Source organism: Hippopotamus amphibius, chromosome X (genome assembly GCF_030028045.1).
Source record: "Hippopotamus amphibius kiboko isolate mHipAmp2 chromosome X, mHipAmp2.hap2, whole genome shotgun sequence".
In the NCBI taxonomy this organism is placed as follows: Eukaryota; Metazoa; Chordata; class Mammalia; order Artiodactyla; family Hippopotamidae; genus Hippopotamus; species Hippopotamus amphibius.
This window is the reverse complement of record NC_080203.1, coordinates 89,787,076-89,811,962: the sequence shown is the minus strand read 5'-3', so window position 1 is coordinate 89,811,962 and position 24,887 is coordinate 89,787,076. Positions and strand designations below refer to the sequence as shown.

Here is a 24,887-nt window from a genome sequence, read left to right as displayed (position 1 = left end):
TGGTGGGAAAACATGTCTCAATTGAGAAACTTTGACTCCAAAAAACAGATCAATAAGATAAATTGCATTTCATATGTACTTGTATAATTTACAAAGTACATTTTCTCATTTACTAGCAAAGAAACGCTGCTAAATAGGTAGTGCTTTTGTTTTTTTTTAGTAACAAATAAGGAAATATATAGATTTGCATAAGATTATACTAAGGCGAGACCAGAACCCAGGCTGACTCTTACTCCAGTTACATTTCCACTTGGAAACACTGTCTCTTCTCATAAGGAATGCACCTGCTGTTTTTTTTTAACTTAGAAACAAAAAGCAGTAACTTGTATTCTAAATAGTAAGAAATTAAAGTGTTATTTTAGAAAGGATAAATTAACAATTTAACAAAATAACAATAGAAGGAATACTCAACATGTGAATCTCTGTTCAAAGTCACCTACTCAAAGAAAGCTTCCAAACTAACCACGTGAGCCAGAGGCTCCTTCCCAACATCCCAGCACCCTTTAAAAATTTTTCTTCTTAGCATTTATTTTCTGAATTATTTGTTGACCGTCTGTCGTCCTCCACTGCAATGTAAGCTCAAAGATGGCAGGGTCATTGCCTGCTTTGCTTCCTTTTCATCTATCCCCAACACATCAACCCTGGCAAGCTGGAGGAACACAATAAGTATTTGCTGAATGAATGGCAGAATCTACACATACAGTCGGTAAGTCATACTCTATAATTCACAGATTCAGAGTAAGTTATCAGTGCATTTGAAACATTCCTTAGCAAATGAACCATACACCTTCAACAAGAGTCTTTTCTCTTACCAGAAAGACACCTTCAAAGGCAAACTCAGTGGAAATGCCACTGTTGCCCAGCAGGACAAAAATTATTCTCTGGGCAGTAGTGTATATAATCAGAGCTGAACTAGCATCTTATAGGTCTTAAGGCTGATCAAGCAGATTTTCCATTCTTGTATTAAAACACATCCCCTTATTTTTTCAAAAATTTCCAATTATTGTCCCTATTTTAATTATGCTTAACTAGAGACTGGGATTTAACAACCAACTGTGCTGTGCTAAATTTTAATTCTCATTTTTACAGGAAACCAAACTGAAATAATCTTACATTATCCCTAAATAAACAGAATAATATATAGTGGTTACAGCCCAAGCTACAAGTAAAAGTCTCCACAAGGTACTGACTATTGCATGTTTTCATCAAGAAGTTGCCTCACAATCATAAACCATATAACATATAAATATGAATTACTTTTAGCATAAATCTAATATCAATTTCTGGTAATTATAGATTAAATCTGCTTTTTTTTTTCTTAGTGTTAAGCAAAGATTTCACCCTACACAAAAAATTTTAAAACACTAATAGTCTTTACAAAAGAAATCACTTATGGGGAATTCTCTGGCAGTCCAGTGGTTAGGACTCTGCACTTTCACTGTGCGGGTTCAGTCCCTGGTTAGGGAACTAAGATCCTGCAAGCCATGAAGTGTGGCCAAAAAAAAAAAAAAATTCACTTATGTAACTTTAGCATAAGGATCATCTAGGTTGCCATATTGAAGTTTCCTGATCATAAAAGTCTCATTGACTCATAGAGTATTAGAATCCCCACACTTCAAATATAAGGCATGACCTTCAAAAATGCATTTAGAAACATTTCTTCCCCACAACTATCAAAAGAGTGATTAGATATCACCACAAATAGCTTTACTTTAATATATATGTATAGTATCATTTACTATGTATTTTATAGTTTAAATAGCTTCAAGTTAATCACATGCAAAAGGATGAAGCTGCACCCTTACCTTGTACCAGATATAAAAATTAACTCAAAAGGATCAAAGACCTAAATATTAAAGCCAAAACTATAAAACTCTTCAAAGAAAATATAAATCTTCATGATCTTGGATTTGGCAGTGGTTTCTTAAATATAACACCAAAAGCACAAGCAACAAAAGAAAAAAACATAAATTGGACTTCATCAAATTTCAAGACTTTTGTGCACCAAAAAACACTATCAAGAAAGTAAAAAGAAAAATACAGATGGCCAACAGGCACACGAAAAGATGCTTGACATCACTAATCATCAGGGAAATACAAATCAAAACCACCATGAGATATCACCTCACACCTGTCAGAATGGCTATTATCAAAAAGACAACAAATAACAAGTGTTGGTGAGGATCTGGAGAAAAGGGAACCTTTATGCACTGTTAGTAGAAATGTAAATTGGTATAGCCACTATGGAAAACAGTATGGCGAGTCCTCATAAAATTAAAAATAGAACTAGCATACGATCCAGCAATTCCACTTCTGGGTATTTATCTGAAGAAAATAAAAACACTAATCCTAAAAGATATATGCACCACTATATTCACTGCAGTATTATATACAATAGCCAAGATATGGAAGCAACCTAATTGCCCAACAACGGATGAATGGATAAAGAAGATGTGGTATATATATACACAATGGAATATTACTCAGTCAAAAAAATAATGAAATCTTGCCATTACAACAACATGGATGGACCCAGAGGGTATTATGCTAAGTGAAATAAGTCAGACAGAAAAGGACAAATACTGTATGATTTCACTTATATTTGGAATCTAAAACGCAAAACAAATGAACAAACAACTAAACAGAAACAGAGTCACAGATACAGAGGAGAGGGGAGGAGGTTGTGGGGAGGAAATAGGTGAGAAAGATTAAGAGATATAAACTCCCAGTTGCAAAGTAAATGAGTCACAGGTATGAAATGTACAGTATGGGGAATACAGTCAATAATTACGTAATATCTTTGTATAGTGACAGATAACTAGACTTATCATGGTGATCACTTTGAAATGTATAGAAATATTGAATCACTATATTGTGAACCAGGAACTAACACAGTGTTGTAGGTCAATTATACTTCAAAAACAAACAAAGAAACAAACTCATAAAAAAAGAGATCAGATTTGTGGCTATCAGAGGCAACGGTAGGGAGAGAGGAAATTAGATGTAGTCCAAAGGTACAAATTTCCAGTTATAAGATAAATAAGTACTAGGGATATAATGTATAACATGATAAAGATAACACCACTGTATGTTACACATGAAATGTTTTGTTTTGTTTTGTTTTTGGCCCCCTCATGTGGCATGCTGGATCATAGTTCCCCGACCAGGGATCGAACCCATGCCCCCTGCATTGAGAGCGTGGAGTCTTAACCACTGGACTGCCAGGGAAGTCCCCATGAAAGTCGTTAAAAGAGTTCTAATCACAAGGGAAAAATATTTTTTTACTTCTTTAATATTGTATCTATGAGGGTGAGTCAAAATTATCCAGTGCAGATAATTTTTGACTCACCCTCATATATGAGATGATAGATGTCCACTAAACCTATGGTAGTAATCATTTCATGATGTTTGTAAGTCAAATCAGTATGCTGTACACCTTAAATTTGTATAGTGGTATATGCAAATTTTATCTCACTAAAACTGAGAAAATGATAAACAAAAGTAAAAAGACAACTCACAGAATGGAAAAAAATTTGCAAATCACATCAAGCTCTAGTATCTAGAATATATTTTTTAGAAAAACTTACAACTCAACAACAGAAAGATAAACAACCAAATTTAAAAACAGGCAAAGGACTTAAATAGACATTTCTCCAAAAAAGAAATTCAAATAGCTAAGAGCACATGAAAAGATGTGAAATGGGAATCAAAACTACAATGAGAGATCACTTCACATGCACTACATGGCCATAACACACACACACACACACACACACACACACACACACACAAACCCAAAAGTAACAAATGTTGGGGAAGATGTGAAAAAATTGGAACCCTTATACATTGGGGATGTAAATGGTGCAGCCACTGTGGAAAACAGTTTGGTGGTTCCTCAACAAGTTAAACACAGAATTACCATATAACCCAGTACATACCCAAAAGAATTGAAAATGGGTGTTCAAACAAACACTTGTACACAAATATTCATACCATCATTGTTCACAAAAGCCAAAAGGTGGAAAGATCCCAAATGTCCATTTTGAATAGATAAACAAAGTGTAGTATATCCATACAATGGAGTATTATTCAACCATAAAAAGGAATGAAGTACTGGCACATGCCACAATGTGAGTAAACCTCAAACACATGCAAAGTGAAAGAAGCCAGATGCAAAAGACCATGTATTGTATGATTCCATTTATATGAAATATATAGAATAGACAAATCAATAGAGACAGGAGATCAGTGGTTGCCAGGGGCTGGGGGAAAAGAATGGGGAGTCACGGCTTTCTTTTGGGGTGATGAAAATGTTTTGGAACTAGATATGCAACTTCATGAAGGTACTTAATGCTACTGAATTGTACACTCTAAAATGGTAAATTTTATGTTATGTGAATTTTATCACAATAAAAAGTTACAAAGTTAAAACACAGAAAATTTCTTCATTTCTATTTTTTTAAAAGGTTCATGAAAAAAATAATATATTCCTCAAAGAAAGGGGCATTAAAGTCTCACTTTTGCAGTAAGTTAATCTCAACATTTTCCAAACCAAATATCTCATGACAAGCTCTACCAAAACAATTAAAACTGGCATCAAATTCTACACTTGAAGCTTTGGGAATTTCTGTATAAATGCCCTTATAGATGTCCTTTACAGTCATCAAATATCTCCTAATAGTGCCATAAATTTTATGATCTCAAACAAAAATGGAAAAGACCCACCCCTCTGAAAGTATTCTGGCTTTTAGCCAAGAGACATAAGACATAATCAAGTATATCTGCAAATAGAGCTGGTCTACTTATACTAAGATGGGAGACTGAGAAAGGAAGAGTTTTTTCTTACACACAACCCCCCCCACACACACACACACAAACATATACACAAAAATTTAGGCCCTCTGTTAATTATTTTTAAGTAAATATCTGACTAGAAATTTGATAGTAATATCAGTTCTCATCTTTACTTCCGACTACTCTGGTTCTGTGCAACCACTGGCTTTATCATTTTCTGGCTAAGCGATGGACACCTTAATGAAAAGAAATTCCCCTAGGGAAGAAAGTTAAAGTCCACATTACAGAAATTTAACTCCTAAAGCAGTACAGAATAATTAAATCAATGAATGCAGACTTGTGATATGGGGATCAACATTGGTTTAGAAGTCAAAACTACAGGGTCGACCATTTACTTACTAGGGCAAGTCTTTTTTTTTTTTTTTTTTTTTTTTTTTTTTTTTTTTTAGGGCAAGTCTTATTTTTCTGAGCTTTCTCTCTCAGGTATAAAAAGGAAAATAAGTTTCCTGCCTGCTTCCCAAAAGAAGTACAGTAATAAAAATATGTACAAGGGGACTTCCCTAGTGGCGGAGTGGTTAAGAATCTGCCTGCCAATGCAGGGCACACAGGTTCGATCCCTGGGCCAGGAAGACCCCACATGCCATGGAGCAACTAAGCCTGCGCGCCACAACTACTGAGCCTGCGCTCTAGAGCCCATGAGCTACAACTACTGAGCCTTCATGCTACAACTACTGAAGTCCGTGCACTCAAGAGCCAGTGCTCCGAAACAAGAGAAGCCACTGCAATGAGATGCCCTCGCACAGCAACAGAGTAGCCCCTGCTCACTGCAACTAGAGAAAGCCTGCGCACAGCAATGAAGACCCAATGCAGTCAATAAATAAATAAATTTATATAAAAAATATGTACAATGTGTGATAGGACCACTAAAGAGGGGCACCTAATCTCGCCTGGTGGAGGATGCTGGGAAAAGGAAAAAAGGGAGAACAGGTAAGGCTTTCAGGAATGGCTAATGACTGAGGTTAGTATAAAAAGAATGAATTCAAATTCAAAGGGAGGGGGAGAGAGCATTCCAAATTGGAGTGGGGGAGATCAGAAGCAAAGCCAGAGAGATGAACACCACAAATCTGCTTAAGCTATTAGCTCCCTGGTAAATAGCCAAGGGCTCCTAACTCTGCAGGGTAGTCCTTCACCTCAGCCTCAATCTAAGATTTCAGCCTTATCTCATTCCACTCTCCAAATATACCATGCCTACGCTTTCCTGCCTCAATACTTGAAAGTTCTACAGTTTCTAGTTCGAAACTGGGAGACCAGCTTGTCTGCCAGAGTTGGTGCAACATTTCCAAGCTTTCATGGTGCTTTTATACTCCTACTCTACTACTTAATACACTAAGTATCCATTTAATCTATGAGAATATGAACACAGTATTAACTTTTTTATTTAAACTCTGGATAGCCAAAACAAGGATTATGCTCTTTCGAACATCAAGGCTGAATAAAAGAAAAAGGGCATGGGAATGTTCTCAAATTTGCAACATTTCCAAGATAAACGAATATACGTCAGTAAAGTTTGTAAAAAAGTAACCATGAAAAGTTAAAAATCCATAAACTATTAATCTTGACCCAGAACAGAATGAGACAAGACATCCTTACCAGAAGATATGAATTTAGAGAACAGCATGTCCAAGTAATCTGCTGTAATTTTAACTCACACCAAAAAGCAAGTGTCAATTTTCACACAAGGTAAATTCAGATTAACGAAAAAAATCATGTATAATTATTTTAGCATTCAAAATCAGCATTTTAGCTATCCTTTAATGCAAGGTGTCTTTCCTTTGGACTGTTAACTTTAAACAATTTTTAAATTCATCAATCCAAAGGACAGAGACCGTCTAGAAAACACCTGCGGCTCTATGTCACATACGGAGACCTCTTTAAAAGTTCTCTTGGTATTACAACTTTCTATAGATGAAAAACAAGTAACAGTGCCTCCCAAAATTGAATGCAATCACCACTATACAGAAGATTTTCACAACTTAAAGGTTATTTATCACACAATTGCTTCAGTCCAAAGTAACTCTTAAGAAGGAACAGCCATACCACTTGCATCTGTTTTGAGGGTTCAATTTCATTTTAACAAAGTCTATCAACTCACAAGATAGGGAGATACGTGCAGGATTTCCACCTACATCCCACTACATAAATGTTTCACCATTCTTAACTAGTCAAACAAAACCTCTTTCAGTACACTGAAGCCACTTCTATCCTAACCCTATCATACCATCTCCTCCCCATCCCCAACCTGCCCAGTCACAGAACACACCGTTCCCAAATAATACCTCTCAATCTCCTTGAACCTAACCCATTTACACAACCAGCCAGCAGTATCCCTCACAAGATACAGTCCTATCGACCTTCACACATCAACTGAATCTCTAAATTAAATCCACTTTCCCTCACCCCATTATACACTGAAACTCAACTTCCAAAACCTGAAGCGATCTTCCCTTTCAGTAGCCCCAATCTCACTTAAATGATCACTCAGTCCTTTGTGAACCGTCACCCGGCCCCCTCACGTAACCTCCTCACCTTCTCCGTCCCCTAGTCTCCCACCAACTCCCAAAGTTGCCAACCGCCAACGAAAAAGACAAAAAACGTACCTCAACCTCAAACCTGCCCTTTCCCACTTTTCCCCTCTGAATTTTCCTCTCCGCCTATTGGCTCACACCGAAAGCAGCTTCCACAACCCTAAAGACCCGATCCCGGCCTCATCCCACACGTCTTGGTAACGGCAATCACCCTGCCTCGGTCTAGCCGCCCCCCAAGGGCGCTTACTCTAAACAGGCTCTTGGCCGCCGCTGCCTCCCTCCATTCATCCCCGGCCCATTCATCTCTCAGCCGGATCCCAGACACGCCCCCCGGCCTCCTCCCTCACTCCCAGCGTCCCAACCGGCCCGGGACCCTCACCAGATTAGAGGCTCTCGCGGAGGGAGACTCTCTTTTCGCTTCTCCCTCGCCCTCTTTCAAGCCTTCGCTCGCCCCTCGGCTAGCCACACGGTAGAACACACAGATACACACACCACCTCCTCTTCTATCGCCTTCTCGGATGCTTCTTACACCCCTCCTCGATGTCTGGAGCTCCGCTCCGCGTCGTGTGCGCGTGCGCGCGCGACCGTCTCCGCTCAAGCCCACCCGGCCAGCTACCGCCGGTAGGTAAAGAGCGGGCGGGGTTAGGGGAGCGGGATAGGAGCCCAAGCTCGCGCTCTCCAGGGAACTGAGCAGGCGCACGCGTACTCCAGTCAGGGAATTCAGATGGAGAGGAGAGGGGGGCGGGGAAGGGAGAGAAGCGAAGGAGGGGAAGGAGGGGGGAGGGGCGGAGAAAGCCGACAGAGCAGTCCCAACTTCCAGCGGCCCCTATCGCTGTGAGGTGCCCAGTGGCTAGCCAACTAGAGCTTGCGAACTCCTCCCCCGCCCTCCTCAGCGCAGCGGGAGAGAGGGATGCGCGTGGAGAGAAAGGCTTCTCTCCTTTCCAAAAAGAAAATCTGTGAGGAGCCACGCGTGACACCTTCTGTGTGTTCAAAAGCTCTCTCTCCACGGCTGCTTCACCCTCTTGCCCTCCAAAAAAAGTCCAAGCACACACTTCTTCCCAGCCACCCACCGCCCACTCTCAGTTCTCCACAAGTCTCTAAATGCGGTCGCTCTGCCAAGATGTGGTACCCGCCAGCACCTTTTCACCAGCCACCCTACATCCCTTTTTCCAACTCTCGGCTTTTCTCGCGAGACCCATACCTGCCGGCTTCGGGATTAAAAATCGAAGCACAGATTTACAAATACCGGTCTCCTGATTACATTGCGAGGGTAACGGCCATGGCATGTCCCCCCTACCCCCCAGGACCGCAGTGCGCGCGCGCGGGGGCTGGGCAACAACGAAAGCGGGGATGGGAAAGGGAAGATATGAAACGGAATTTTGACGGCCTGTAACCCCTAGGCCTGGGCACGTGCCCTGCGCCTCGCGGGCGGGTGCGGTGTACCCTGGGAATTGTAGTTTTTGTTCCCACCTCCAGTCCCACTCAGCCTTACTTAGGCCTCCGTCCGAGATGGGGATTACTGACGCCATTTTGCCGGGAACAATGGCCCTCGGCCCAGGCGGTGGCGGGTGGGGGATGGAATAAGGTTTTAAGGGTTCAGTTAACCTCCCCTGGCCCCTCGGTGCCATAGCAACCCCTCAGCAACCTGGCCACACCCCCTCGCTGCTCTGCCGGCTGCAAGACTGCGCGCATGCGGAAAGGCCACCTCCCCCTGAGGCTAGCTTTCACCGTCTCTTACTGTACACCTCCCAGATTCTCTAGTTGGTAGTGACTGCTACCTTCTTCAAGCTTTCACTACGTGTTAACCTCTGCACAATAGCTTTATTTAAGAACTGCTTCCTGCACTGTATCAGGTGCAGTACAGAATTGTTTCTGTCATTCTCACATGAGCAATCCTGGCTCCACAAAGGAGGAAACTGAAGCTCGGGAGGGGAAAATGGACATGACTTGCTCAAGTTCACACAACTTGTATGGAGGAGTCAGAACTTGAACCCAGGTGTGTTCACTCCAGAGCCCATGAATTTTTCAATCCCTCAGGTTTCATCTGGTGTCAGAGACCCTGAATGAAAGCTCCTAAAGGGCAGGATTTCTTTCCGAATGCCCCTCAAGCCTTAGCGGGATGCCTTGAGGGTAGGAGGCTGTGGAAAATGCCAGGCTAATATTTTCAAATGCTTTTCTCCACCATTTTCTTTTTCCTACTGTACACCTCAGAACCTCAGCCTTTTCCAACTGTTTTTTTTTTCCAAAAAAAATCAATAAATTTAACAGTGAGGTTGCCAAAGTCCAAATGGAGTGGAATGGTGGGAGACCTTGTAGCCCTGTATCTTGTCTCTGCAGCTTTCATCTTGAAGGTCACTTATTAATCCCAGTATTGCCAGAACATATAAGGAAACCAGACCATGTGTACCCTTAATAAATCCAGCCCCCCACTTTCCATCTTTGACAATGGAGGGAGACTGAGGGAATGAAATTCAAGACTATGAGGTCCAGCTATTCCACCTGTGGAGATCTTCCTTCCTGGCTAAATTTGGAAGAGCAAGGTTTGATTTCTCCAAATAGTGCAACCACCTTACCTGAAAGGTCTCTGCATTCCAAATTAGCTGTAGAACGGATGGTGTCTCCAAACTCCTTCTTTCATCACTGTCCCTGAAGATAGTCCCTTTTCCCTGTTGAATTGTTGACTACTATGGGGAAAACAGGAAGCATAGCCAAATAACCACCAAAGGGCAGTATCAAAGGTTACCAAGTTATTCTAAGCTTTTGTAAGTCCTGACTCCCACCAAGATGGTAATTAGAAACTTTTGCCCAACCATTTTTTATTTCTCAATGTCACCCTACTCCCACCACCACCACACACATCTATCCACCTTTAGGAAGATTAACAGGTACTTCCCTCAGTTGTTGCCTGCTCCTCTTCATTAGTTTCTGAGCCTTGTGATGTTAGCCCTTCAACCTGCTCAGATGTGAACCCTTCCGGTCCTCTTCAACAGTCAAACATTTGCTAAATAACTTCGAAGTAGTATGACTTTTACAAACCTCAGAAATTAGAAAATCAAATGTTTGCTCCCCATCAAAATACAGGCCCTTCTCAATTTAGACCTTTCACTGACAGATGTGCTCTTCTGTTTGAAAAAACCTGTCCATAACTCAGCACAAATGCCACTATAGGCAGAAAGAGGAGTGGGCAATTATAGCTAGTCAACAATGTACGGCAGGGAACATTCCCTTCTGACCCGCTGGTTTCCGCTGGCTCTCAAATGGCATTTGTGATGTTTCTATTCACCAGATAGAAAATTTGATTCATATTGACCACTTGTAATTTGGCTTTACATTATTCCAGGAAAACATCCTTCCAATAATCTAGTTCATCTTTCTGGAGGCTCTGGTGCCAAGAAATTAGCAAAGGCTTCACTGGAACTATTTTTCAACCCCAGCATCCCACAGAGGTCGGGATGGGGGTTAGTTTTGTGGCCCTACCAGTTGTTGATCTCCTCCCTACCACACATATGGTAACTCTTTCAATTCACAAGATGGAACTGAGATGAAAGTCAACATTAACAGCTGATTACTACAGCCATGGGTATCATAGTGACTGTTTCTGGAACTCCATTTCTGACCCTGAGCCCTCCTTTGACTAGGTTTTTGGGAAAATAATATGTCATTCTTGTTCTTTTCCCTTATCCCAGGTAATGCCACAGTTTGGGATCTTACATAGTACCCAGGCATGGGGCTAAAGGTATATACTCCAAGTCCTTAGATCCTGTCAGTTACTGCTAAGCTCTCCCCACATGAGCTTTTCCAGGTACTGTATCCTCTCCAACACCTCTGCCACACTTGGGGCACAGAACTCATTGCCAAGGTCATTTGTTGGTCTATCTACCTAGACATTCCACACAGCCCTTCCTCTCTTGAGTCTTCATGCCAAGCACGTGTTGCTTCTGGAAGTATATGCTCTATGAGCTCCCACAGAGCTTTCTCTCTGCATCTTTCCCCCCAAGAAGAGGGGAGTGAGAAAAAGAAGAATCTTTTTTTAGGCTTATGCAAATCTTTCTTCCTTCTCATTTCCTGGCCCAGATACTTCTTCTCTGTGCACCCAAGTCCCCCTTCCCTAGGGCTTACACTTTTGGAACATGAAAGCCACAGAGACTGCCAGAGTATTTGTTTTTCTGCCTTGTCACCTTCCTCCCCTGAGATACACCACAAAACCGACTACTTTGGGGGAGGGGGGAGAAAAGAGAAAGGGGAGAAGATACAGGAAAGAAAAAAATCCATTTATATCTCAAAATAATATTGCAGCCACATTCTCCTCCTATTAAATCTTAGCATCTCAGCAAAGAAAATTTACTTGTCATCCAGATTCCCCCTCCTTAAGACAGTAACTCCCAGGGCTTGGATGCCTGGGTGATTTTTTCTCCAGGCAAAGCTTGGCACCAGGAGAATTGCTCACCTGTATCATCTAGGGGATGTTAATGTTCTCCCAGGAGGCCCTCTTTCCTCCTAGCACAGGTTGAGTGTCCCCTGAGTAAGAATAAGCATCACCTACCTCAGAAATGAGCAGCTATCTTTGGCATAGTGACTGACTTAGAAACACTCCACCTTTCAGATTGGTCAGTGTAATTTCTTGAGCCTTACTATGGAGTCTGATCTCCTCTTCCTAGACACAATCTTCCCTCATGTGCCCTAGGCCGTATATCAGGGAGCAAATTTAAGGTAAGTGTCTTTGCCTTGGCAACTAACTCTTGGAGACCCTAAAAAAAGGAGTAAGCCCACATCACTCTCTAAAACCTTCTAGGTTTCCAAAATTGTAACTCCTCTGCAAAGACCCCATGTGGGTAGGATACAGAGCCTGAGTTGGGGTAGCTGAAATAGACTTTTCCTTCTCCAGAAGATCAGTTCTGCTAGAAATGTACAGTATAGTATATATATATTTCTAAGAATCAGATAATTCAGTCTCCTGGGCTAAAAAACAAGGCTATATTTACCTACCTGCCTTTCCTTTCTCTCTCCTTCCCTCCCTCCCTCCTTCCCTTCCACTGATCCTTCTGTACATGTTCCAACATTCCGTAATAGTCTTTCAAAGCAGTCTTGTTACAAATCCTTCCTGTAGCAGGAATGAATCAGTCTACCACCAACACCACCACTACTACTACTATTACCACCATCACTGCTACAACTACCAATAATAAAATAACATTTACTATGTGCTTTATACAAACCCATTGAATCCTATGGGGTAAGTGCCATTATTAACACCATTTTTCAGATTAGTAAACCAGGGCACAAAGAAGTTAAAGAACTCACCCATGGTAACAAAGCGAATAAATGGCAGAGTGAGGTTTAAACCCAGTTAGTTTAGTTCAGAGTCCATGCTCTTAATCATGCTGTATCTTTCTTTAATGTCTATTATTAAACTTTATACTCAAAGCTCCCCATTCCATGGGGCCAGTAAAATAACTTAACCTCAATTCATCCTGACATTCCTCCACCCCAGGTTCATGCCACAATCCTGGGCTGTTACACAGTGCTGAGGCCTGGGAGCAGAGGTCCATTAAGTCCTTGGTCATCAGGCAACACAACTTAGCAGTCCGCTGCCTCTGCCCACAGTGTTCCTTTATGGTCGGTCAGGCCTTAGTTGATTGGGACCCTGCCAGTGACTTGGGGATTTTTGTTAAGGCTGCCTAGGACAGTCTCTCTTCTATCAGGTTTTCCTGTCTATCTAGGGGTTGTGCCAAGAAGCAGGACACAAGTCCCCTCTACCCAGGACCCATGGGTCTCCCTGATAGCAATACCTTATCGCCAGCCCTAGTAGGCAGGAAAAGCTTTCTCTAGGCTGGATAAAATCCTTCTCGCTTCATATTTTCTGGCCAAGACACTTTGTCTACATCCCTAATCCTTTTCCCCTAAGGATGTGGGCTTTTGAAACGCAAAAACAAAGAGATTGGGAAGTGAAATCTTCTCTTAGTCTTGTGCATCCCCTCTCCTGAGACAATAAAACTTGGGTGGGAGGCAGGGTTGGGGAGAGGGAGATATAGGAAGGAAAAGCAGTAACTACAGAAAGCATCAAACTATCTGTTTTGGGACTTCCCTGGAGGTCCAGTGGCTAATACTCCACACTTCCAATGCAGGGGCCATGGGTTCAATCCCTGGTTGGGGAACGAAGGTCCCACATGCTGCACAGTGCAGCCAAAAAAAAGAAAGATATCTGTTTCAATTCTGTGCAAAAAAGATAGTTTAGTTAATAAATGGTGCTTTCAAATTTGGTCATCCAGTAGAAGAAAGCAGAGATACCTACCTTATGCCATATACCCAAAAAAAAAAAAATTCCAGATGAATGTTCATTTCTGCTTCCATCCATTGCTGATGAAAATATGACTCACTACTACCTTTTTTGCAAAATAATCTGGAAGAATCTAATAAAATAAAAAATCTACAGTATCAGTTCAGAATGGTTTGGGCTGCAAGTGATAGAAAATCTGACTAATAGTGGCTTAAACAAATAGAGGTTTGTTTTTCTTTCTTACATAAGAAATCTGAAGGGACACAGATACTAGGCTGCTCAACAAGGTAATCAAGAACCTAAGCTTTTTATGTCCTTCTACTCCACCATCCTTGACATGTTGGCTTTTGTCCCTAGGCTTTTTACTTCATGCTTGCAAGATGGCTGCTGAATCTAGATATCACAACTGCATTCAAAAGCAGAAAAAGGAGTAAGGGAATGGTAAGAGAGATACCACTCTCCTTTTTTCAGGGAAGGCAGGTTTTTTCCAGACACTCCCCAAGAAATTATCCATACATCTCCTTTGTCATAACTGGATCCTATATCCAGGGAGTGGAACCAAATTTCTTGAAATCAGGGTTCTCTGCCTAATACCTGAACAAAATTAGCATTCTGTTAGCAGGAAAGAAGGGAGAGAATGCCAGGTGATTAGGCAACCAATGTCTGCTACATACACTTAACCCTCTGACTGAGCTGTTCAGAGTCTATCTTACAGAAATAAAAGCACCAGGAAATCTGCATGGCCATTAATAGAGGAATGGTTGAATAATTTCTGTTAAGAATGCTGGTTAGTGGTTTAGTTTTTTTTTAATTAATTAATTTTATTGGCTGCATTGGGTCTTTGTTGCTGCACACAGGCTTTCTCTAGCTGAGCCAAGTGGGGGCTACTCTTCATTGTGGTGTGCTGGCTCCTCATTGCAGTGGCTTCTCTTGTTGCAGAGCACAGGCTCTAGGCGTATGGGCTTCAGTAGCTGAGGCACACGGGCTCTAGAGCTCGGGCTCAATAGTTGTGGCGCAGGGGTTTAGTTGCTCCGCGGCATGTGGGATCTTCCTGGAGCAGGGAAGCAGGGATCGAACCCATGTGCCCTGAATTGGCAGGCAGATTCTTAACCACTGCACCACCTAGGAAGTCCCAGTGGTATAGTTTTAAAAGAGTATTGGACTGAGAGTCAGGAAACCTGAGAAAAATAGTTATACTAATGCTGCTACTTGGAGAAAAGAGAAGCACGCAATTATAGTCCCTGCTTCTGGTGGACATAGAATGCAGATGAAGAGATAAGGCATAAACAAGTGAAAAGGAAAACAATAATTCAAAAATTGTTACAGGGTACTGAACAATTGGCATGTGCATGTTGCTTATAATAAGTGCTACAAGCAGTCAGGCATTCATTCACTCATTCATAGGGTTTTAGTACAATGCATAAGCTAACATATCAGATCTTGCCTGGGTAGCTGCCTTTCTCAAAATTGGTGTCTAAGGTTCATTTCTCATCTGGTTTCCCAGTTTTGGTGACTGATCTCCTGGCTTGTTATCATCTAACATAATCTGCCCTGTGCATTGGGTCTGGGGCCCAGCTTTGGTAGTAAGAAGCACAGAAACCAGTCCTGAAATCTGTCCTGGGAATGGCTGAGTTTGTGCTTCCTACTACCAGATTTTCATCATGCTGCTTACATGGATCTAAACTGCACCAGCCTCCTTGCCAATCTCTCTGCCTATGTTTCAGTACTACCAGTCCACCTCTCACATTAGCCATCAATGATCTTTCTAACCCACAGATCTGTCCTATCATTAGCTGCTTAAAAGCCTTCAATGGGCTTCCAGCCATGATGGAATAACAGATTTACCCTCTGCCTAAAACAACTTTAAAATAGACAAAATATATGGAAAAATTTATTTTCAGACATTGGACATCAAGCAGTACAGAAAAGTAAACCCTTAGAGATGGGAAACAAATGAGGTGAGTTCTGCAATTGTCCCAGCTGACTCCTGAAGAAAGATTTCAGGCCACAGTGCAGGGATAGTGGACTCAAATGAAGCTTGATGTTCTCCCTAAGTTGAAAAGGTAGAGCTGAGGGTTCAGGGAAGCCAGGATAGCTAGAATTCATAGAGCAAAATACCAGAGAGAGAAGAACTGCATGGAGAGGATAGAACTGCACAGAGGAGGAACTGCAGAGACCTGCAGAGGGTTCCTCTTGAATCTTCAGCTGAATGCCAGTCAGCATATGCACATGAAGAAATTATCCAAGGCTGAGAAAAGAATCATCTGAAAGGAGCAGGAGGGAAATTCTTGGGGCTCATGTAGAGCTGGGATCATTTACATTTCCAACAGTCAGAGTGGAGAAAACTTGAAACACGTGGGACATCAGGGTAAGTACTCAGAGGCATATTGCCTCAGTAGTAAGGCAAAATTAGCACTAAAGACTGCTCTGTTCCCATCTACAATGCTTGAAAGCAAGCCTCAAAGGGATAAAATTGTTTCCAGGTAATGTATCTGTGTCCTAAAACAAAGCTCAAAATCATTTAAAGGAATAAAAATAAAATCCAGAACCCAGCATGGTAAAATTCACAATGTCTGAGGTCCAATAAAAAAATGATCAGACATGCACAATAGCAGAAAAATGCAATCAATAAGGAGAAATCAATCAATAGAAAGAAACCCAGAAATGATAAATGATAAAATTAATTGAAAAGGACATTAAAACAGCTATTATAAATATATTCTATATGTTGAGGAAAGTAGAAGGACAAGTGAGCATGTTAAGGAGAAAGATGGAAGATTGTTTTTAAAGGACCCAAATTGAACTTGTAGAGATGAAAAATTCATTGTCTCAGATGAAAAATACAATGAAGGGGATTAATAGCCTCATTATTTTCCAGCAAGTATTTTCTGAGGTCCACAGAGAGATAACACAGTTCTTGTAAGCAAAATGCTTATAAGCATAAGGCTTACTTGTGAAGGGAGCTTCTGTTCCCAATGGATTATATTGTTTCCAACAAGAAGTCTGCTATCAGACTTCCTTTTATCATTGTTCTGTACATAAAGTATCTTTTTTTAACAGGTTTTAAAAAAATATTTGTTTATTTATTTGGCTGCACCGGGTCTTAGTTGCTGCACACGGGATCTTCGTTGCCGCGTGCAGGATCTTTTTAGTTGTGGCATGTGGGATCTAGTTCCCTGACCAGGGATCAAACCTGGGCCCCCTGCATAGGGAGCAGGGAGTCTTAACTGCTGGACCACCAGGGAAGTCCCAAAACAAGCTGTTTTAAGATTTTATTGGACATTGGACATTGCAGAAGAAAAGATTAATGAACTTGAAAACATAGCTATAGAAACTATCCAAAATTAAAGACACAAAGGGAAAAAAAAGATTGAAAAAAATTGAATAGCGCTTTAGTGAGCTGTGAGACAACTTCAAGAGCCTTAATATACATGTAATTGAAGTTCCAAAAAGAGAGGGATGGTGAGAAAAAAATATTTGAAGACCTATTGGCTGAAATTTTTCCCATTTTGTTGAAAATTAGAAAACCACAGATCCAAGAAGCTTAAAAAATCCCAAGCAGAAGAAACATGCAGAAAACTACAATAAGGCATGTCATAACCAAATTGCTTAAAACCAATGTTAAAGAGAAAAATCTTAAAGCAGCTTGTTAAAAAAAAAAAGATACCTTATGTACAGAATAATGGTAAGGATGATAGCAGACTTCCTGTTGGAAACAATAAAACCTATTGGGAACAGAAGCTCCCTTCACAAGTATGCCTTACATTTGAAAGCATTTTGCTTTCAAGAACTGTGTTATCTCTTCTGTGGACCTCAGCAAATATTTGTTGGAAAATAATGAGGCTCATTTATTTATTACATTCATTAATTTAACACATTCTGTGCTCAACTTAAGGTAAGAACCCAGGACAAAAGGCCAAGTCCCAGCATTTGAGCTTACAGTTTAGTCAGGGCCCCCCAAAAAGATTTTGGTTTTACAATCTCCAACAAATTTTTTAAATGTTTGACCATTAGTTCTTTAAACTTTTTTGGTCTTAATGTTGGGAAGAAGGACTTGTTGATAATGGCTTTCAAAGGATTGAGCAGGGAATTTTCATGTGGACTTTAGGTGTCCTTTCAACCCTCTTGACAGCTCCAATGGAATTGGAAAATCAGCCTTCTTTTTTCCATTTGATAACACTTGATAGTATTGATAAGTTGTATCCCAATCAATAGCTCTGTGGAGCTGTGAACGTCTCTTATTCTGGAAGCCTATATACATCAATAGTAATCTATACTGATTCTTAGTCCAAAACCTAGAAAATTTCTCCTTTTCCTTCATCATTACATTGTACCTTTTGAACTCAATTTTTAATGATGTATTTTCAGTCATCTGTACATATTCTTTTACCTTGTTCTTTTTCTTCACAATTGAATCCCCTGTTGACCAACTGCTCTAATATCTCAGGAGTCATTGCTTTTGATGTGTTTATTGTTATTAGTCTTTGTATAAATTGTGGTATTAGCTCTTTCACTTTTTTGGCTTTCCATTTGTATTTTATATAAAATAATAAGAGAAAATGTAATAAAATATTTGAATCACTGTGCAAAATCTGCTCTACCATGATGGCTTCATTGTCAGAACTGGAGGGTTGGCTGGCAGGCAATAGCTTGAAATGTTTGTCTCATGTATTCAAGTCCAAATTCAGCCCAGAGAAGATGGTTTAGGTATGTCATATATGACTGTGCAGATTTTATAGAAGTCAAATGCATAAAAACTGAAAACCTCCTGTGAAACCAAATAACTGTAATATGAAGTAGAAAGTAATGTGTGCTATAAACAGATATCCAACTTAGAAAGAGCTATGGGGAGTTATGGGAGATCAGGTAGAAGCAACATTGATGTGGGTCTTGAAAGACTGGTAAGATCTAGACAGACCAAGATGATGGGAAGGGACATTCTAGGTGGAAGCAAAGGCTTGCTTGCATATTTAAAGTTTGCAACTTCCTTGGATTGGTGGGGAGAGTTCAAGCTTCCCTTATTCCTACCAACTCCCAAAATGGAGGTCTTGTGATAAGGTTTAGGATCACATAATTGAATCACTCTCTTAAGAGTGGAACTTTATGAAGTATGAACTGAGAGGTTAAAAGCTATTGCTGGGACTTCCCTGGTGGTCCAGGGGGTAAGACTGTTCTCCCAATGCAGGGGGCCTGGGTTCAATCCCTGGTCAGGGAACTAGATCCCACATGCATGCCACAACTAAGAGTTCGCATGATGAAACTAAGAAGCCTGCATGCTGCAACTAAATATGCCATAACTAAGACCTTAATTAATTTGGCACATCCAAAATTAATTAATTAAAAAATCTATTGCTTTGGGATCTCTACTTTGGCATATCTCTATCTTGCTTGACATTCCCCTTGCTTGGATATCTTTCTCTCTCTAGTTAACCTGTTGGATTGTGCCTTTTCTCCAGTGCAGGTGGCAGAATAGAAATGTCCATTTCTAGACCACCATCCTTTACTGAGCAGGCTAAGTGGGAACTTGAATGGAGTCCAAAAGATTGGAGGCCTGGAAATGGGGGGTAGGAGTGAGGCATGTTCTGCTCTAAGCCAGGGTTTCTCAGAGTTAGCACTGTTGATATTCTTTGTTGTGGGGGCTGTTCTGTGCATTGTAGAATGTTTAGCAGAGTCCCAAGTAGATGCCTGTAGCACCTCCTCCACACACAGTTGTGACAACCAAAGAATGTCTCCAGGCATTGCTAAATGTCTTCTGGGCATGGGGAGGAGGACACAAAATCATCCATGGTTGAGAACCACTGCTCTAAGCCTTATGAAAAGGTTTTCTATGGTCCCAACTACTCATAGTCTGGGTCATAAGATTGAAAGGGACAGAACCCAGGGTATGGGCCCAGAGGGAAGGACCAAGGAGTTTAATTGGCCAGTCTCTAATTTAGACCTTAAGCTGAAAAGATTCATCTCTTTTAGGTTCCTTGTAGCTCATACATGCCCTAGGGTAAGATCTGGACATCTTCCTAATCCTGCATTGTAAAGTTTCTTCTCATAGAGCACAATTAATGTCTAATGTGGCTCAGCCACCTGTGGTGAGCATATGCACACACAGTGTGGTGATACCAGTATCTCTGCTTACTGTCTGGAGAATGGTAGTTGATGCTTCTCAATATCCTGTGAAAGTTTGGAGAGTAGGCAGAGATCATGGAAAGGGGTCTAATGGTCTCTCGCTAGCCAGTTTGTGAATCTTGCCATCTGACACATCTCAGGGTGGGGAAGACCAGGGCAACCCTTGGCTTCATCTCAGAAATATCTAGACCTCTCCTCTTCCTGAGGACGTCTTCCCTCAGGAAGAGGAGAGGAATTAGGAATTCAGGCCCCCACCAAGCACCCAGATAAGATCCTTCTGACTGAAAACAATGAAAGGTAAGGTACTTTGGATATATTGGGGGTTTAAATTTTTCCTTAGGAAGAAAAGATTCGTTTGCTCATAGAAAGGACTTGATGTTATTAAATTTTATTGGGCATTATATGTCATTATAGTTACTTGATACACTGTGAAATTCAATATGTAGAGCTGGGGTGCATAGCAGCTACATTGTTCTAAATCCACCCCCCCCACCCCGCCACACACACACAAACTCACTTCCCACAGAGCCTTCCCAAAGCCTCACTGAGTGGGCAATGGGCCGTTGTCACCTCATTCCTGGGCTGCAGCAGAATGGAACAGGGTAGACAACCTAAGTTGAGCTAATCAGCCTCTCTTCCTTAAGAATTTGGAAGGGGACTCAGTCACTCCAGTTAGCTAGCTGCAGGTGCTGGACTGACACAGAAATAAATTTGGAGTTTTGGAGGCCACATTTGGGCTGCATGAGCTGATGAGCTGGCAAAGAATTGAGTCTTCATTCAGTCTGTTTAGTTTCTGTCTCCCCTACAAGGTTATAAGCTCAAAGAGGATAGGAACCATGTCTTTTTTGCACACCATAGTAGTCCCAGAGTCTGGTACAGTGCCTGATGCATAATAGACACTCAATAGATATTCGTTGAATAGGGTTATGACCAGCTTTACAACTTAAGAGTATAAATAATGGCTACCTGTCTTCTTTCTCTGATTAACTGTTTAAGCATTCGTCTGACTTTATTGATAGGAAGTCATCATCTCCCTTTTGAAGCCTCTAATCCCTCTAACTTGGTAAAGAACCTATGTACCTATTCATTCAAGATGATGAGTCCTATTTCTAAATTCTAGGCAGAGGAAGGGAGAACTAGAAAGCCTAGTCAGTGCACTAGCACCATTATTTCTCTTGCCATCTCCCCTGGTCCTGCACAGTGCAAGAATTTAAAGTGCCAAGGTTACAGGTCTTTGAGTTAATTGTTCATGCTCAGCTGTTGACCCTCAAAACATATCACTGTGCTTTCTGGATTCAGTCCTGGGGCTTTAAATCTTAGAACCAGCCCAACCCCCAAGAACCCAGATAAGCAGCCCAGATTCTTGCTGCCTTCAAGGTAATTTCTCCTTTTGGGACCACTGGCATCCTTTCTTTCCACTCCAACAGATCTTTAAAACTTTATTTTTTAAAGGACTTTTATTGAGATATAATTGACATACAATAAACTGCATATATTTAAAGTACAATTTGATATTTTTTTCTTATTAGTAATGTATATATGACAATCCCAATCTCCCAATTCATCCCCCCCCCCCCAGCTTTCCCTCCTTGGTGTCCATATGTTTGTTCTCTACATCTGTGTCTCTATTTCTGCCTTGCAAACCGGTTGATCTGTACCATTTTTCTAGATTCCGCATATATGCATTAAAGATATTTGTTTTTCTCTTTCTGACTTACTTCACTCGGTATTTCAGTCTCTAGGTCCATCCATGTCTCTACAAATGTCCCAATTTCATTCCTTTTCATGGCTGAGTAATATTCCATTATATATATGTACCACATCTTCTTTATCCATTCATCTGTTGATGGACAGATTTAGGTTGCTTCCGTGACCTGGCTATTGTAAATTGTGCTGCTATGAACATCGGGGTGCATGTGTCTTTTTGAATTATGGTTTTCTCTGGGTATTTGCCCAGTAGTGGGATTGCTGGGTCATATGGTAACTCTATTTTTAGTTTTTTAAGGAACCTCCATACTGTCCAACAGATCTCTAAAACTTTAAACCTAGGGAAGAAGGGATTGGATTCTTAGTGCTTTCCCTCTCCAAAGCCCCTTGCCTTCTTATGCAGATTAGTCTACTCCTTCCCCCAAGACTCTCCAGAGCTCTGAATAACATTGCTAAAACACAGGAAAAAAGGTTTTGTTATTTCTTGGCTAAGAGTGCCTTTCTGCCTTTCATTTACATGACTTCGGGAACTAGGCAAATCATTTTTTTTCTATAATAAAATATCGGTCCAGAGTGAGTCACAGTCTTCATGACATCAAAGAGAGTGGCATAACTTTTTAAAATTGCACTTTACTAGGTACCTAGCTATAAAAGAACAAACAAAGATGCAGTTACTTAGAATGTGTTTTTAGCATAACTCTTTCAGGAATCTGTGGAGGTAGTAGGCCAAGGATTTGAGTCATCATGGTTTTGACTTTTCTCTGAAGTACCTAACAACATGCAAGGGCAAGAGAGAGAAGCATCCAGTATTACCTCATCTCAACTTTTTTACATCTGCAAAGACCCTAGTTTCAAATAAGGTCACATTTACAAGTACTGGGAATTGGGAGAGCACAATTCAGCTCGCAACAGAGGCTAACACCCACCATGAAAACACCGACATCTGTGTTAAGGGTTGTGTCTCTTGCTGCTTCCAATCTTTGAGGTTCTAGAGATATGCTGTGTTCTGCATAGTGGTGGGGTAAGTTCCATCTCCTCCACTCTATGTCACTTTTTATCCCCCTGTGTCTCATGGATTCCCTTGTAAAATCAACTCCTTGTATTCTGCCCAGAATCTCTTTCTACACAGGGTTCAGACACCAGCCCATAGTGTTAGTCAGGAGACAGACAATATATGTAGCAAAGTGATCAAGCATGTGGACTCTGCAGTTAGACTTTCTGGACCTACTAGTATGTGTGATATTGGTTAAATTATTTAATCTCCTTAAGCCTTAGACTCCTAATTTGGAAAGTGGGTCTGATTGATAATCTACCTCATTTGAGGATTAAATGAGATATCAAACATATATATAAAACATTTAACAAAGTTCCTGGCACATGGTAATTGTTTAAATGAGAATGAATCTACCACTAAGATTAAACATATTAATATATTTTCACAATTGCTACAGATTTTTTTAATGCCAATTCTTTCCATGGCTGACTTTTTATTTTATTTTATTTTGTTTTATTATTTTATTTATTGGCTGCACCATCTGGCATGTGGGATCTTAGTTCCCCAACCAGGGACTGAACCCGTGCGCCCTGCAGTGGAAGTGCAGAGTCTCAACCACTGGATCACTAAGGAAATCCCCAGATACTTTTACTTTTGAAAGAAATAAAACATTACAAATACTTCTCAAGCCCCACCCCACATCCCTTTCCCCTTTGTCCCTCCTCAGAGGTAGCCATCATCCTAAAGAGGGTATATATTATTTCAATGAATGTTTTTACATTTTTACTTCATATGTCAGTAGCCATAAACAATATTTACCATTGGTTTTGCATAAATGGTCTCATAGTGTATGTATGATTTTGCAGCTTGCCTTTTAAACTTAACATTGTTTTCCAGATTTATCCAAGTTGATTCATGTAGATCCAGTTCCATTGTATATTATATTCCATTATATGCCTAAATCATAGTTGATTTATCCATTCCTTTACTGAGGGACAGTTGAGTTGGTTCCATTTTTTTGCTATTACATACAGTGCTGCAGCAAACATCCTTGCACACGTCTACCTATACTCGTGTTTGAGATTTTTTTCTAGGATAAATGCCTAGAATTGGATTACTGGGTAATAGGGAATATACATCTTTATTTTTCTCCAACATTTTATTATGAAAATTTTCAAACATACAGAAAAGTTGAAAGAATTGTACAGTGAATTCACATGTACCCACCACCTAGATTCTACAATTAACATTTTGCTACACTTGTTTTATGATACATAAATATCCATTTACTCATTCCTCTATTAATCCATCAATCTTATTTTTTTTTGATGTTTTTCAAAATTGCAGACATCAGTAACTTCACTCCTAAATACTTCAGCACACACATCATTAAATAGAAGTCAATATTTGTTAATGGTTCTTTTTTCTTTTGAGGTAAAATCTGTATATAATAAAATACACAAATATTAAGTGGTAATTCAATTAGTTTTGACAAATGCATGTACTTGCATTGTTGAAACTCTTTCCAAGACACAGAAAATTAGCATCAACCCAGAAAGTTCCTTCACACCTCTCCCCAATCAATTACCTCCACCCCAGGCAATCACTGTTCTGATTTTTTCTGCCATAGATTAGCAGTTCTGTCTGTTATAGAAATTCATATAAATTGAATCATGCACTATGTATTCTTTTGTGTCAGGCTTCTTTCGCTCAGCCTTCTTATTACTGAATAGTATTCTATTGTATGAATGCACCATACTTTGTTTACCCATTTTCCTATCAATGAACATCCAAGCTGTTTCCAGTTTGGGACTGTTACGAATAAATCTGCTGTGGTAGGCAACCTCTAAAATGGCCCCAAATGATATCTGCCTCATGGTATGCATGACCTTGTGTAATCTGCCATCTTCAGTTGAGCCTTCAGATGATACCACAGCCCCAAATAATGCCTTGATTGCAGTCCTGTGAGAGACCTGAGGCAGAGGCATTCAACTAAACCATGCCTGGATCCACAGAAACTGAGAAAATGAATATCTGTTGTTTTAAGATATTAAATTTTGAGGTAATTTGTTATGTGGCAATAGATAACTAACACAGTGCTTGTGAACATTCTTATTAGAGTCTTTTTGCAGACTTCTTTTGATTTTTCATGGACCTCAATATTTAATTTTACTAGGTATTTCTGAATTAGTCTCCAAAGTATCTGTACTGATTTATATTCCAACCATTTATGTCTAAGCTCCTTTTTCTTCACATTCTTACCAATACTTGATATCACCAGACCTAATTAATTTTTTAAATTTAATTAAATGTTGCCAATCAGATGGATGTGAAATATTACCAATCAGATTGCATAGACATGGGAATAAATCCTATCTCTTTCACTCTATGTCATTCTACTTTTAATTTT

At 40.4% G+C, this 24,887-nt stretch overlaps 1 protein-coding gene across 1 annotated transcript in view; it reads right to left on the bottom strand.

The window, feature by feature from the left end:
• The window catches only part of WNK3 (WNK lysine deficient protein kinase 3), a 182,932-nt gene extending 174,931 nt beyond the window's left edge, over positions 1 to 8,001 (bottom strand). Inside the window, exon 1 of the mRNA XM_057718521.1 lies at positions 7,759 to 8,001. The gene's annotated coding sequence lies outside the window, so the exon portion shown is untranslated. The remainder of the gene's footprint in view (positions 1 to 7,758) is intronic.
• Positions 8,002 to 24,887: the final 16,886 nt, after the last annotated feature.